Source organism: Sparus aurata, chromosome 3 (genome assembly GCF_900880675.1).
Source record: "Sparus aurata chromosome 3, fSpaAur1.1, whole genome shotgun sequence".
NCBI lineage: Eukaryota > Metazoa > Chordata > Actinopteri > Spariformes > Sparidae > Sparus > Sparus aurata.
The window spans coordinates 16,562,411-16,572,460 of NC_044189.1; positions in this window are offsets into that span (position 1 = coordinate 16,562,411).

A 10,050-nucleotide genomic window follows, 5' to 3' on the forward strand; every position below is an offset into this window, starting at 1 on the left:
GACCTTTGAGGGTCTTTGTGTGTCTGTTTGTGGAAAGGTTTGTTGACTAAACTAAAAAAAAAAAAACATTTTAATTGACCAAAAAAAAAAAAAAAAAACTTAAAAAAAAAAGAGAAGTATATAATAACTGAAGCTATATTACACATTTTGCTTATTAACTACAGTTACATAAAAATATATACAGGAAATGTTTTTAGTTTTAGTTCTTGGTCAACTTTTTCAACTTTGTCAAAACAACAAGCATGAGGAAAGAAGTGGTACATATGAGTCAATTCAATGAGCCTGAACTCTTTTAATCTCGCCCCTGACGCTCATATGTAAATAATAATAATAATAATAATAATAATAATAATAATAATAATTGTAAAAAACTAAAGATAATGATTAAACTGATAAAAACTAAACCAAAAATGAACTTTTATAAATGACAAAAATAGCAAAACCCACTCTGGAAACTAAAATGAAGACATTTTTTTTAAACTTAAAAGAATAAAAACTAACAAAAAAAAACAAAAAACTATAATTATATTAGTGTTTAATGGGGGGTGGGTGATAATTTCAGGACCCTTCCCAAATTATACAATAAGAACTTGCCTGTAACAGTGAAAATCTAAAATATTTTAACTCTATAATTAAAATCTATTCATTTCCACCACTGACTCACCTGTAATCCTCCATTTAGCGTTACGTGCCGCCGCCTCACATCCATAGCGGGCTCTCTGTGGGGGCGTCATGACTTTCCTTAACACCACCTGAACTAAAACAACTCGGCGACGTTTATTTTCCACCAGCTAACTTTTAATTCCCGATAAGTCGCTGCCATGATGTCCTCCTCTGTCCAGTGAAGGTAACGGGACGCGCGCTGTGAGATGAGCCGACCTACTGTGGCTACAACGGTTGCCATGGATACACGTCAAGTTGGACGGCTGGCGGAGGAGAGAAAACCCCGGAAGCGGAGCGGTTTTGCAATCAAAATAAAGTATTTTTAATATCTGAATATCGACCTGCGGGTGGCTTTTCTTGTTCTCTGAATAAACATGTGGTTGCCATCTACTCAACCCGCATTTAAACGGACATTTTCTGCTATACGCGAACTTCAGGTTTGTCAAAAGCTGGCAAAGATCATCAAAGAGGTTTTATGTTGAACTTTCTGACCGGAAGTGTTTTGTTTTAGCTCGCTTGTTGAGATTAAAGTGATGAGGCTGGTCCAGGTGAGTGAGAAACAGTTTCTGGTACAATTCTTTGATTTATTCATTAAAGCGCCTGCTCAATGCCTGAAATGTAACTCTATTTAAGAAAAGCGACACACTATCGCAGCGTTCATACTGTTGCTGTGCTCTTAGATGACAACGACTCCTCTTTCTTCTGTAGTTTGTCGTCGTTTGGTGTGTGAGCACAAATTGAACCGCTGGCGCTACATCTTAATCACCTGGAAGAAGACAAATAAAAACCAAAGGCACCAGTTTCTCTTACTTTCTATGTGGTTCCAAAGCCATCAGCACACTGCCACCTAGGCATGTGTGTGAATGCTAAATCAATTGGCCTAATTCAAGTAAGGCTTTGTCCATCTATTAAACCTAAAGCAATCAAGTGTAGGGGATCAAAAGGAGTGGAATGGAGGATAAACACATTTCCAGTCATGGAATGTAACACACTACATTTATTCAAGTACTGTACTTAAGTACAAATTTGAAATACTTCGAGGTACTGAGTATTTCCATTTTCTGCTACTTTATAAATCCACTCCATTCCAGTCTGGAGGCAAATATTCTACCTTCACTACACTACATTTATCTGATAACTTTAGTTGCTAGTTAAACTACATTTTTAATTTATTTCATGCATAATTTACTTTTACCTGTACTTTTGATGCTTAAGTTCATTATTGACAGAATAGTACCTTTGATACTCAAGTTAATCTAATATCAGATATATTTGTAGTAGTAGTAGTAGTAGTAGTAGTGTATTTTAAATTGACTAATTTCTCATTATTATAGACTGAATGATAGAATGAACTCATGTTTTGTCGTGTGTTGTTGTTTTTTGCGACTCTGGTGAAAGCAGCAATGTCAAGTTGTCTTTTGCAACAGTGGTGCCGACAATAACAACACTTGCAAAACCGAGGGGGGAAATGCTGTCTGTTGCCACTTCTACAATTTGGACATACTTCGGTCTTTCTTTGTCCTGTTACTTTATACTTCCACTCCTCTACATGTATTACATATCTTGTATCTAGTTACAATTTACTTTGCAGATTCAGATTACTCAGTACTGATAGGCCATTACTTGTGACTTGGAACCAATGACTCACTCTGAGTGAGACCACTACAGTCAGTGATGGAAAATAACTTAGTATCTTTACCCCTGTAAGTCCTATACTTAAGTATAATCTTTAGTTACTCCACTACATTTTGGAGGCAAATATTGTACTTTTTACTCCACTACATTAATTTGATAACTTTAGTTACTGGTTTCTTTGCAGAGTGCATGCTGCATCAGGGCAAACGCACATTTTTACATGTATAATTTACTTTTACTTGTACTTTTGATACTTAGGTACATTTATTGCCAGAAAAGTACCTTTAACGCTCAAGTTAATTTAATATCAGATATACTTCAAGGCTTTTATTCAAGTTGTTGTAGTGTGTTTTTAAATTGATTTATTTAAACTGTGATAATTGATTGAAAAACACTAATTCTGATAACAAGTAAAATGCTGAATATCCATTCCAGGCTGATAATCACTCGATCCATAGTATACACAGGCCTTTGTAGCATAGTGTTTCTGATACCTATGTACATTAGGGTTCTACGATATCTTTAATTTTACTCAAGTATAACTTTATTTTGTACAGTACTGCATATTTCTGCCACAGACTCTCCTCCAGTCTTTGCTCTATTCTTGTAAGTTGCTGAATAATTGTACTTCCTCAAGGCTTACTTCATTCTAATAAAACTAGGGACAAAAATCACTCTTTTGTTGAACTGGATTTAACTGGTAAACATTGAGAATCACTGACAAGGGTTAGCAAGTAGACATTTTTTTTTTACAAGATTAAAAGGTTGGTAACCACCGGCTTAGGTGTTGAAGGCCTGTTTTGGCCATGTAATGCATGTCATTGCCCATCTCTCTCTCTCCCTCTCTCCCTCTCTCTCTCACTCTTTCTCTCTCTCTATCTAACTTTCTCAGCTCTTTGAAATTTGAAAAAAAGAATCCCTCTCACAAACCCTCAACATAGACTATTATATGTATAGAGGCTATTTGTAACTCCACCTTTTGTGAAAACCCAAGGATGTCACTTTTTGTTGATACTTGGTGAGAACATTAGGGTGCAGATTAATAAACTTTCTTCTACAGTCTTCAAACTGGTGATTTGAGGCAATGTGAATTATTTAATGGCTCATCAAAATTGATTTAACCTCAACTGTAAGTTAACATTTCTTGGTGCTGTCTTTCTTTTTCTTTTTTTTTAGCACATTCTAAATTAATCATGCTTTTAAAAAGTGATGGAGACAAATTTGGTCATTTCAAAAGGTGGTGTTGGCAAAGTTAAAGCCTCTAATTCACTGAAGGACATGTCTTCACTACTGTGTCCACAATGCTAGCTACTGCTGTTGTGAAATCTGTCTCTGTGTCAACTGGAGAGTTAGTCAAGGATAAAAAAAATAAAAAAATAAATAAAAAAAGCCTCACTTCTCACACAGTGCCTTTTGTATTTCAGTGACTGGAAGACAGTTATGTGTAAAATCACTCTGACAGAGGGGGGCGAGGGACCGCCACTCCGAGGGGCAGTTACTATAGTTTCACTGATGGAATCCAATACTGTGCCTCTCACACACACACACACAGTGTCCGGTTGATCTTTTAATACGCTGCCCCCCGTGGCTCTGTCTCCAGGGATACTGTTAATATTGGATCAGGAAGCAACAACTCCTATTCCGGCTTCTCATCCTGGACTCAACGCTGAGACTCAACGGTGTCTGCGTGTGTGTGTGTGAAAACAAAAGTGCTAGATAGTGTTAGTCCTCGATCATTGATTTCTTTTTTCCATCATAGTTTAAGGAGAGTGTAAGACTCGGAGGAGGTGAGGGGAGAAAGACGGGTGATGACAGTCCACAGAACAGATGACATTAGCCTCCTTGTGATCATAGTAGGACCATCAGAATCAGAACACCACATTGTTTCATCTTTTTAAAGTTATGGTGAAACTAAGTTGGGCTCCTGGTGGATTCATGTTCATTATGTGCTGGTTGGGGGTCATTATGTGATTTTACAACACTAAAGTTTCTCACTATACGACCATAAGAGCACTGTTTCTGTTTTGGCAACAAAAAAAACAAATAATATTATAGTGGTAATTTTTTTGTTGCAATATTGAAGTACCAAAACAATAAGGGGTCTGTTACATCCAGGGGGAACATATAAACTAATTGGGTACTACAAGGGTCTGGCCACCAGGGGAGGCAAGTGCACATACTATATGTACTCAAGTACTCAAAGTGGTTCCCTGGAAGAACTACCCGCCTGCATAAACATGAGTCCATTTATCTAAACACTACATCATAGTGTAGTTTTTGAGATTAAGTTGTCAAATGCTTTCATGGCGTTCAGTGTTATGATACAGGTTTGATTCTGACAGCATTCTGTACACCATAACAATTCAAAAGAAAGAAAGAGCGAGAGACGTCTGACAGACTGTCTCGGTGAGGCGTCCTTGAATAAATCTATCCAGCCCCCCCCCCCAGCTTGTTGCAAAATACAAAATACACACAAAAACTATACCTTGCAGTTGTTCTGCGTGTTGCCAGGTTGGGTTCTAATCCTCCTCAAGTCAAGTCAAAGCGTTTATTGTCATATGCAAAGTTAAAAACAAGTTTCCCTGGAGGATAGGAGCAGACAGAAAGGCTGCAGAATGAATGACTGAATGAACAAGTCTTTGTTCACAAAGAGGAGTGGCGAAATCCAGATGCATATGTCGTTATATTATTCAAACAGTCACACGCAGATGTGCAGGAAAGCCTCAAGAAAAGCTGGGAGATATATCAACATTCCTCGGTTTATGGCGTTCCCATTTGTCCTTTAGCTGCTCTGGGGCTGAACTCTGTTCAGCTTCTCAGGCTGACAGGTTTCTGCTTATGTCAGCTCAATGTATTTACTCTCTCTCTATCTCTCTCACACACACGCACACACTCACTCTTACATACACAGACACTTACAGATGCCCACCTGTGTACAGTCATGTGTTAAGGACAAATGCAGACTGTGCAGGGTTTAGGGTTCACCAGGACAGTATAGGGGCCATAACCACCTGTGAGGTCAACATAATCAAGAGCAGTCTAGCCTGAAAAATTGATTTTGTTATGTACACATTGATCAAAGTTCAAATCAATAGGAAGGAAGAGTCAGCACAAACCAGACAAAAACATCACTCACGTAACTGCTCATACATCCAAATTAGCTCATGTGATGTATAGTTATTATTTAGCTCAAGCTTTCACCATGAATGTGTCTTGAGGACGGTGTGTTCTCGTCTGAAACTTCCAGAGAAAAAAATCCAGATGTATGTGAGTTACGACCACAGTGGCATCCCAGAGCACTATATCATAAGATTGCATAAGAACAAACGCACATGTTGAAAAACTTCACTTGCAGCCACAGACAGCCTGTGAACATATTCTAGTGCAGAGCTCAGTGATTCCGACCTTTCACCTCCTCTCTCCCTCCTCTCCCTCCGTTTTTCCATATGTCTCTCTCACACCTGTTAGTGTCAAATGTGGAGATGCGTGCACGCCAAAGATTCGTTCCATCACACACACACACACATGTGCCTGTTTAGACACACCAAATGACCCGAGGGAAGAGAGGATTGGAGGACAAGGGCAGTGGGACAGGGTGTGTAACATGGTGTGATGTGACGTAACGGCATTCGTTATTGACTTTTAGTTCCCCTGGTCCCTCAATGTGTGTTTGTTATTACACAACTTCCAGAGATCATTGGACCATCTGCAGATGGGGAAATTTTGTCAGAGAGCCTTGAGACAGAGCAATGATAAGTGGACATTTGTGCTTGAGAATGAATGCAGCTCTGTGTGTGTGCTCCAGTACAATCTAAGTGTGTGAGGACAGATTTGAATATGAGGGAGGGAAACTTGGCCAGATGGTTAAGTTTAGAATATACTTAATCAGTTCAACTGTTAAGTGTGACATTTTGGGAAATACATGAGAACATAATTTCACTCTTATGTCTGTGCGCTAAATATGAAGTTAGAGCCAGCTGCTGGTTAGCTTTGCTGTAGAAATAGGCCGAGAAATAGTCATATTTCATAGTCAATAGTCATAGAATCATAACTTGTCATTCTTACGCTTTAGCAGTTTTTGTATAAATTAAATAAATGATATGCACTGTGTTAATGAGCTGTGGGGGTGCTGTTTTCCCCTGACTCCAGTCTTTATGCTAAGCTTAGCTTGTCAGCTGCAGGCTGTAGCTTCTTATCTACCGTCTAGACAAGAGAGTGGTATCAGTCTTCTCATCAATTGGGAATGCGGTATTCTAAGTGTGCGTCTGAGTGACATAAATCTGCTAACAGTTAACTCTCGAACGGCCACAAAAAGCTGCTCCCCAGCTTCTAGTGAATTTTAGGGCCCAGACACACTTAACAACATCATAGAACTAGTGGCAAAGAAGCTTGACTGTTGCACCGCCCCACTTCTTTGCTTGGGTAAACTCTCCATACTGCCAGCGAAGTCTGTCTTCATCATTTTAAAAGGAAAACCGAAGGACTGCAGACAGAAACTGTTGATTGAACTGTCTAATTGAGAACATGTATGATAAAAAGTTGAGTAGAACTAGAGACGAGGCGGTCAGAAATTATGGGGAAACCGTGCTGAATAGGTGAAATGGCGCTCACCGACAGCCCCAACATTGGCTGACTCCAGACCATCAGCCTGGTGAGTCAGGGCCATTAGGAATTAAGCCACTAAAAATTGGTTTTAGATCGCTTTTTTTGATAACATTTTAGATTTTTTTTTCTCTTTAACATTAAATGAACAAAGTCATATTTGCAACAATCATAGTTGAAGTTGCTTAAATTATTCTATATTGAAAAATGTAAGGGTCAAAACACTCTGGCGCCCCGCCTTTATTGGGACTTCGGTGTAGGCGTGGACTTATCACACATGATTCACACTAGCCGTTTTTAGACAGAGCACCAAGCCGCCAATTTGGCTCGGTCTGCGGTTTTAGACAGAGGCCAGCAAAATGGGGGTCTGTTTTGGTCTGCCGATTTTCCGCCTCGGAGGGTACACTTATTTCCGCCTCGCCTGCTATCTAAAAACGAGGCGGAAATGTGCCGGCCTCTGCGTGAGGTGGGCGGAGGTGTCAATGACCTGCACTGTTGTGCGACCCACAGCCGGGGAGTTTTAAAACCAAGAAACAGCTGATCACAGCAGTCAGTCCATCATTTCATCCGCGGACATTAAGATGAGCAACTGGACAGCCGTTGAGATCCAGGAGATGCTAGCGTCTCCTCGGTCTCTGTAGCTGTTTGGTTGTGTTAGCTTGTTGATATGTCGGCAAGCTAAGACCCGTCGCTACTTTCAAATTAAAAGCCCCCCGCTAAGAACCCAGTTCTAAACTCCAATGGGGTGCAATGTAAAGCTCTTATTTTGAAGACAAATTCGTTGTCAACTGTTCACAGCCGAACTTCGAGCTTCACGTTACCTCACATGTTTAGGCCTACCTCAGAGGCGGCTTTTGGAAAAGGAGTAATATTACGCCTCCGTTTTAGAAAGACAGGCCGGCACATTGCCGCCCTTACTTTGGAGCAAATGTGCCTCCTTTTCTATGTAAAAAGGGCTACTGATGAGCAAACAACCCCCACTGGTGTGGGACCACGTCCTATTTTGATTCAAATGTTGTTTTAAACGACTCTGAAAAAGGTTTTCAGGGCATGTAAAGGGTTGTAGTTAGGCTATTTCCTTTTGATGTGCTATTATGTAATTCTATTCCCAACATAATTATCTTCTTTAACATATACATATATTTACATATAATTTTTTATATATAGCGAGAGAGTAAGTAGAGCAAGATTATACTGATCCATTCTTACATTTTCTAAAATCACATTTGTTAAAGACTGTATATGTCCCCACCTCTTTTCAAAACAAAGTGAATTTCCTTGCATAAAGTATTTGCTAGAAAGATCAGTTCATTATTGTTTATTGTCTTCTATTTGTTGACGACAAATAAAATATAGAATATCACAAGGTTTATCAAGTGCAATGTCCTCCTAAACAACAAAACATGTTTGTGTGTCTGTGTGATTGCCAAATGGCACTGTAGTAAATTTCCCCAGCCCCCGAGGTAACACCCTTATCTTGACACTGATGACTGCAGCTCACTGTGCCATCACGTGCCTGTGTGTTTACAAGTGTAAACAACACACACACACACAGTGCTTGTCACCTCGGCGCGGCGGTTCAGGTCAGCAGAAGTCAAACAAGCACTGATAAAGCAGGTGGAAAAGCAATTGAAGAGGCAACAGTAGCAGAGCCAGGACAAGGGCAGAGAGGACTATTCTTCTTCACCTTCAACCCCCCATGTTGGAAAAAAGATCAATCACTACTCGCCCCCTCCCCCCTCCCCTCGGGCTCAATCTGTTTTTCTTCTCCTTGTCTCCCTAACAGCGGGGGGTTTGTTCATCAACCCTCTTCCTCCCCCCTTTTCTTTTCTTTACTCTGCCTTTTATTCTCCAAAGCTTGGGTGGATTTCATCACAGTGGCCTGTTGCTCTCACTGATCCTCACTCTCTTTCTTAAATTCAAGATTTCTTTGCTGATATGGCTGTGAACAAGTAAAGTATTCAGCAGTAATAGTTCAGAATGTTAAAAAAAAAATACCACATATGTATACACAGTACTAGGGGTAGACTGATTATGGGTGATGATATATATAATTATGGCAATTATTGAGTTTTATTGCCAATAAAATATATTAATTTTCTAACTCACTCAGTGAGTCATTGGTTGCAAGTTGGTATTGACGACACTGCCGTTGCACAGACAGCCTGACATTTCCGTTTTCCTCAGAGTCACAAAAAACCACAACACAATGGGTTCATTAAATCATTCAGTCTACAACAGGAATTAGTTGCCGGTTAATCTTCCTATTCCTGGGTGACGAAATGATATCATGATAGCGAGGCTTATAGCGAACCAGTGTAAATGCAAGTGGTGTCATTATTAGATATTCATGGCATTGTGCGATTAGCATTTATTTTGCAATGATGCGCTGAAGCAAAAAACTTGTCAGCCAGCTTAAGGACAGTACTTGAGTAAATTGTAACGACGCCAAGATTAACATGTTCATTGCAAATGTACATTAATTCAAAATATTGGCTATCGTCTCGTTGATTATTACAACCAATATCTTTATCGGTTCCGAAAAATCTCATATAGGTCGATCTCTACTTGACTTCAGGGTTTTTCAAGGTCTGAGACTGTGGGCCTCCCCTCAGACAAAGCTTGGAAAAAGGCGCCCCTCACCCACCTTGTTTACTCTCTATGCTTGCTGGCCTTCACTAAATTCCTGGACGGGATCATGATTGTTGTGATCCCACAGACTCTCAACTGTGGAGTCGAGATAATTTTGCTGTTTGACACAACATCAAAAACACAAAAAGGCCGGTTTGAGAGCATTCTTTTGTTCTTGACTCTGAGTAATGACATCATTTAACTTTCTGTTTAACCACATCACAAACATTTAGAGTATTCTATACGTATTCTATTGTAATAACTGATAGAGTGCCCTCCCTTTGGATACCTGTGCACACCACACAACTACATTCCTGAATTACACAGCAAACAAAGCATTCCAATAAGATATAGTTCACACTTGAACATGCTTCACTTGCGTGGCAGTCAGTAGTCTGTTTAAACAGGTCTAGCGCACTCTAGCACACACTCTGCCTCTTTCTCCATCCCTCACGTCACCCCCCCTTCCCCCTCCTTCCTCCTCCCCTGCACTCGCTGCACAGCCTGATGACATCACGA